This window comes from Podarcis vaucheri (genome assembly GCF_965113315.1).
Source record: "Podarcis vaucheri genome assembly, chromosome: 12".
Classification (NCBI taxonomy): Eukaryota; Metazoa; Chordata; class Lepidosauria; order Squamata; family Lacertidae; genus Podarcis; species Podarcis vaucheri.
This window is the reverse complement of record NC_138750.1, coordinates 44,670,703-44,677,736: the sequence shown is the minus strand read 5'-3', so window position 1 is coordinate 44,677,736 and position 7,034 is coordinate 44,670,703. Positions and strand designations below refer to the sequence as shown.

The following is a 7,034-nucleotide window of genomic DNA, read 5'->3' as shown; positions in this document are numbered from 1 at the left end:
TCCGGGGTTCGCGAGAAGAAGTGATGGATTCTCGGATAGAGTGCTTCTGAATGGGGAGGCTCCGTTTTTACCTGTCGTGGCGAATGGCCCATCGGGACTCCTGTCGATAAATTTGTTTGGCTGTCCTAACAACAGTTCTAAGACCTGAACTGAATGCTGGTCTCAGGGCTCCAACGCCAGTATTTTTAGTAATCCTGGCTTTATTTAAGGATGGGTCAACCAAAGTTGCTGCTGATAGAGCGTTTGAACTGTGCTACAGTGAACCCAATGTATTTAGGATTACTGTATGGTAAGTCCTGTTAAACTAAGCAGAATTTATGTCCAAGTAAACATCAGGACAGAGCTTAAATCTTTGCATATGAATAATAAAAAAGGCACCTGGAAATAAGCAGCAATAGCAACGTATCCTCAATTCTGAGCCCACTTAGTGGTGAGCCCATTTGTAGTGACACGTGCAGCCAAACTGAGTTTGAATTTTGCAGGAATGGACTTCATAAAGTAACATTATGATATAAACAAAAACAATGCGATAAAAATAAAAAACACTGTAACACGCTGCCTGATAATGATGTATCACAGGGATGTCCAACAGGTTGATCGTGATCTACTGGTAGATCCCCGCGAGGTTTTGGTAGATCGCGGTCGATCCCTGGCTCTCTTTCCTTAGCATTGTTAAAACTGACTCCTAACCCCACCCCCCACCCCGCCCTCCATTGTTGTCTTATCTCTGGAAGGGAAAGATGGAGCTTTCTCTGTGTTGCTGTTTTCCCCTATAGCGATCTTTTTGTGAGTGACTTTACCCCTTTGTCCCTTGCCTTTAAGCCCCCCCCAAACCGGAAGATCCCCCCAAAGCTTTTCCTTTAACCCCTGCCCCATGGGGCTTTTGTCCTCCCTAAAAAAAGCTCAAGAACTTTGAGCTAAACCCCTAAAAAACGGGGATAAACCACTGCCAGTTTTTAATTCTGAAAGTAGATCGCAGTCTCTTGAGAGTTTGCCACCCCTGATGTATCAGTCCACTGGTCCTTTTGGCATCAGCACATTTCAGACAGCTTTGCTTAGAGATGCCTGGAATTGCATTTGAGGACCCTTGCCTGCAGGAGATGTGTTCCACTACAAAGCTGCAGTCCTGTCCCCATCCTTAGTAGGTCATTGACGAGGTGTGTTTCTATAATGTTCAACTTCAAAGGGCAACTGGATTCCACAGAAGACAGCAGTTGCAGGGAACAGGGGTGCCTTTCCAGACTCCTACACTTTGATGGCATGCTGCACCTGCTTAAATTTCCCCTTCTGACTTTGGGCCAGTGTTAGATTTTTTTGCTGTCTGAGGTGAAGAGATGAAGCTGCTATTCATCCATTTATTTGTCCCTTAACTGTGGTCCCCTTATGGCTCATTCACCTGCCCCTGGTCAATTTCCTAGTCCTCAAGAATAAGGGGTAAAGTGTGTGCTCTTAAACAATATTATTATTAATCCAACAAGATGAACACATTATTTGTGAAATATACAAATGAAAAGAATAAAACATGAAATCTTTGCAATAATTGTGCCCACAGTTGCATCAATAATATTTATGTCAATTACATTTTTATATTCGGCACTATGTGGAGAGAGAGAGAATGGGGACAGGACATCTTATTAAATGAAAAGGTAACATATACACTTAGATATGTATTCATTATGAGGAACATATTTTTTCCAGCAGTATCAGCTGCTGGAAACCAAACATGTTATTGCACTCAGGTCATGCTCTTGGCTTTCCACAGGCCAGGATGAGAATAGAGGGCTGTGCCAGATGAGCCATTGGCCGGATCCAGCAGGACTCTTCTTCTGTGCTTTTCTTCAGAGCAACTCGTGTATTGTGCACAGGTTTCCTCGAGCAGCCTCTGCCAATGCACTGTCCTAGAAATGTTTTGGACTATAACTTCCACCAGCCCCAGCTAGTTTTGAGGCAAAGGACAGGTGAACTGGAGCAACATTTGTTCATCCCTAAATTGTGGCCCATATTCGTCACCTGTGGGGAAGCTTTAGACAGAATGGGCAGGACTGAGGAACCTGCATAGCTGCTGTTGGACTCCATCTCCCATCAGCCCCAGCAGCATGGCCAAGAGTGACGGATGATGGAAGCTGGAGCACAGCAACACCCAGAGGGCCACAGAGGTCTCCCTTCCCTATCACTCTATTGCTTGGGAAATGACAGTCTGCCTCTACTTCCATCTATTCTCTAATTTCCCCAACTGAAATAAAACACTAGCTAGTGATTTGTGCCCAGTGCACAATTTAACTGAAGTAAATTAAGGTGTTCTAAGTGTGTATAAGCGATCATGTTAACCGCTGCCTGTTTTCTCAGGCTTTTATTTTACCTCATCTAAGCGATGGTTATCCCAAAGATAACTGGATCTTGACTAGTTTCATGAATGATCCCTGAGGGATTTTGCTGTCCATCCCAAGCTTCCTTTGCCACGCGTATTATCTGGATGCTTCCAGAAGGAGGAGTCTTCTGCGCATGGGTCCCATTGAGCAGGCAGGAGTCATCACAGCAGGACTGTCTGGGTTGCCAATTATGACGCGTGTGCACGTGAACCTGGAGGACTGCTTTCAGTTTCCACACCCAGAAATCTAGGTGCCCACCCTTCCTGTTTTTCAGGGGACATTCCTTGTTCTTGAAGGCTGGCTGAAGGAATCATTAGAAGTGCTTTCGTGAAATAATCATGAAAGGCCTAAAGACTGCGGTAGACACTATTAACTTTATTACAGGGTTTCTAAACTGTGCTCTGCAGATCACCAGTGGTCCAGAGATGCTTTCTAAATCCCTTGTTTGTCCAGGAAAGCAGTCTCTCCTGGGCACTGAGGGTTCAATGCCTGCCTTATAATTTGGTCCTCTTTGCACTGGCAGCAATAAAAGATCAGGAAGAAGGAACTGGATAAAATTGCAGTAAACTGCAAGGGAGATTCAGATGTCTAAATAGAAATATGTTGTATGAAGTTGTAGAGGCACCCCATTTACAGTCTCGCTTACAATATACAGTTCTGATGGCTTCTGCAGAGCCTTTATGTTTTTATATATGTATATATTTCCTTTTGATATGTGTCTGTATGGTCTTTGGCTAGTACAATAAAATACTAGTTTTGCCACCCTTTTTGCCAGTGGTTCCTGGTGTGCCTGTAAAAATACAACTAAAAATCATACTGCATCTAGATTAGCCAATTACAGTTGCTGCAACAGGCAGGGAAATCATTAAGTGGTCCAAGAAAGACTCTCTGCAATTTTCAAGTGGTCCATGGCGGGAATGGGGATAGTTTTATCTGTCTTCTCAACATGCCATCTCAAATTCTCCCACCAACAATACATGAACATGTTTAATTTATCCAGTTTGAAAACCATTTCCAGAGTTACTGTAAGGAAGCATAATACAACTCGAACGATGCGTTGTGCTTTTGTGGGCTCCCCTTAGGCACTTGTCTGGCCACTGTGGGAACAGAACGCCAGACTAGATGGACTTTTGATCCAGCAGAGCTTTCATTATGTTCTGAAAGCACATCAGCTGAAAACTATTTTGGCTCTTCCTTGTTGCCCCTGATGTTCCTTGATGAAAACGCTGCACCACTTGTGGCCCCTTTTAATGAGTCAAGATAGAGAGGTTGCGAGATCAAATTTTTTGGCTGCTCAGCTAATTCTGACATGCTTCATCCACACCCATTTGCTGTCTTGGGTCAATTGCTGGCTGCAGTGTGTCTCTATGGAACAGCGAACCCCACCCATCTGAGATAACACGGTTGCAGCCTTGATGATTAAGGAACCCATGATCACACCAGTGGGGTTACTGATTCTCGACTCATTTCAATATTTGATTCACCCCTTACATCTACTGTCAGGTGCTGTTGTGGTTGCTCGAGAGTAACCAGGCAGGACCTGTGTATTACATGCTTTATTTTGGTGCAACCTCTTTACAGTGAAGAGCCCCAAAGCTCATGTCTGGCTCAATCGCCAGCAGAATCCGGGAGTGGTCTTTTTTTGTACCTCCCCCAGCATAAAAGTTTTGTTACCCCCAACCATCTCTGCCCCTCTCTGTGCTGCAGACTACTGCGCAGGATGGGCGATGGCAAGGGCGTGCTTCCCTCCTCTCCGGCTTGCTCAGGAGCGGCGTTTAGGCTCTCACTAGCATCCTCTGGTCCTTGCACCTCTTCCCCACTGGAGGTGGGGCTTTCCTCCTCCCCGAAGAGGAACTGCTTCGCAAGATTTTCAGAGGCTCCCTGTAACACAACTGCCTTTCTATTTCTTGCCTCTGTGTTGATGGCAGTTCCCTGACATCTACAAACCAGTTAGAGGTTGGGATGGGAGTTACAGAGAGTTTTGGCATTGCTTTGTCAAGATAAATTATATAATTTGAGGACGGGGGGGATCTTTTTCAGACTGGGGGCCACATTGCCTCCTGGGCAACATGCCAGTGTTGGGCAGAGCCAGAGACAAAAGTGGGCTAAGCAGAAATAAATAAATTTCACATTTGTTCAGAAGGCTAGTTTTTCACACACTCACACCTTATCTTCCATTCAGGCAAGCAAGAGGCATTGTAAGACCAAAGACACAGTCCGCCCAGGCAGAACCATTTGAGGAATGCCATAAATGTAATATTTCTCTAAAACATATATCCTACATTACATTCCTTGTTCTCATTCCTTTGCTTATATTTCAAGTCCTGCCTGCGATTTCTATTTGACTGTAATATTTTCTCAGATAATCCGAAAAGGGTCTCCATTCTTCTGCAAGCGTTTCTTCTTTAGGGTCTCTTATTTTTGCTCTCAGTTTCGCCATCTCCGCCATAGTCCATAGGCTGCAGTGTGGCCAGGGGAGAGGAGGAGGCATGGTCTGGAGAGAAGGCCAAGGGCTAGATACAGAGACCAGGTGTCCCCAAGGCCTGAGGTACCCATCCCTGTTGTAAACAGGCCATGAATAGTCAAATGCTGCATAGCCCGTGTGCTCCCAAACCTTCCGGTGAAACACCAAGGCACGAGATATTCCACTTATTTATTTATTCCTTGTATTTGTAGTCTGCTTTTCTTTCAAATCTATCCCAGGGTGTTAAGGAAGTGCAATGAAGTGCAATTACACAACTCATATTCTACCAACTATTCCCCCCCCCCACCACTTGTAACAGTTTGCAGGGTTACCCCAGAGCCGTTCCTTTTGCAGGATTAGCCGTCAGCTCAGAGCTTGTCCTTATGATGGGTAATTCAACCCCACCCACAGAGTCCAGCCGCTGGTATTTAGGTAAGCAATCAAGTGACAGATGCGTCACCTGATTATCACACAGGAATTAAAACCAATGTCTTCCACACTTTTAACTGTATACCGTGTGTGTGTGTGTGTGTGTGTGTGTGTGTGTGTGTCTAATGCTGAAGCATCTGTCTTTTAGGTAATACCGTATTTTTCCATCTATAAGACGCCCCCATGTATAAGACGTCCCCTATTTTGGGGGGACTCAGATTTAAGAAAATGGGGGGAAATGTATCTGTGTATAAGACGCCCCCTAATTTTGACATTATTTTTAAAGGGGAAAAACCTAGTCTTATACATGGAAAAATATGGTACTTTACATGCATTGGCAAACCTGGAATAGCTCAGTCAGTAGAGCATGAGACTCTTAATCTCAGGGTCGTGGGTCCGAGCCCCACGTTGGGCAAAAGATTCCTGCATTCCAGGGAGTTGAACTAGAGGATCCTTGTGATCCCTTTCCAACTCTACAATACTGTGATTCTATGATGATGTGAGTCCATCTCAAAATCCTACCCTGAAGTGAAAAAACCCGAGAGATTCCAGACAAAGGTCACAGATGCTCTAGAACAGAGAACTGCTCCTCTGATCTGGCCCGCCATGCGTTCTCCAGTGCCCTCCCCCAGCCCTGCAGCCCATATTTTCTGGTGGCAATTAAGTACTAGAGCAAAAGAAACAGAGGTGGAGTTAATTTCATCCTCATGGTTTAAATCCTTCCATCACACCGAGATGCAAATTGACCCCTCCCTGCTCATCTGTTTGGAAGAGAAACATAAGAAGCTGCCTTTTACCAAGTAAGACCATTGCTCTATCCAGCTCAGCATTGCTTGCACTGACTGGCAAAGACTCTGGGATTTCGGGCGCGGGGGGGGGGGGAGGCTCTATCCAACCCTACCTGGAGATGATGGGAATTGAGCCAGAGACCTTCTGCATGCAAATACTCTACCACCTGAGCTATGGCACTTCCCTGGTAGAGGATGAGCGGGGAGCGGGCAAAAGGCTTGTGTGTGTTGTGTGTGGATGTCCTATGCATGGCATGTGGATGTATGCAGAGCCGCCTTTCCTATTGGGCTTACTGGCACATTGCGCCAGGGTGCTAGCCTCTCAGGAGCCCCCCAGCGAGTGGGGGAGCTCCGTGGCTTTGCCGGCGGCCTCCCTTTTCCCTGCACGCCCGTCAGCTGTGCCCTGTCAACCATATGGCTGGCGGGCATGCAACTTGCCTCTCAGGCCTCCACGGGAAGAGAGTGATCCCTGCAGAGGCTTAGGATGGAAGCTGTGCCCCGCCAACTATATGGCTGGTGGGCAAGCCTCCAAGGAAGGAGATCAACTGGGAAACGGGGAGGGGGGGCGCCGGAGGGATCTTTGAACCACGGTGCCGGATATGCTTAAGACGGCCCTGTATCTATGGAGGCCATTGGCCACATCCACTGCAGCTTGTGGACCCAGGAGGGCTGGTCAAGGGCGAGTGCCGCTCTCAGACCAATCAAGGGTCGCCATCCCTGTGTGGCAATGGTGCCAATGATACAGTGCTTGTACTTCTAAAAGGGTGCCAAGTGGCTGCCAATTAGCTACAGCCACAAGGTTCGAGGTGCTGGTCCTGGTGAACAAAGCCCTATACAGCTTGGGACCAGGAGACCCCAAGGATTGTTCCATCCCTTAGATTGCCAACCAGGGCTCTGCAGGAGAGGGCATGCTACAGACCTCTTCCTACCAGGAAGCCTGCTCTGCATGATGTCATGATCAGGCCTTTAGCGTAGTAGCACCTT

General features: G+C 46.6%; 2 long non-coding RNA genes across 2 annotated transcripts in view; both read left to right on the top strand.

The window, feature by feature from the left end:
- LOC309515731 overlaps window positions 1-7,034 on the top strand; it is a 606,047-nt gene that overhangs the window by 244,643 nt on the left and 354,370 nt on the right. The window lies entirely within an intron of this gene.
- Window positions 219-3,131, top strand: LOC309515736. Its single transcript, XR_014212643.1, has 2 exons — window positions 219-284; window positions 2,347-3,131. It is a non-coding gene; the product is annotated as an uncharacterized lncRNA (long non-coding RNA).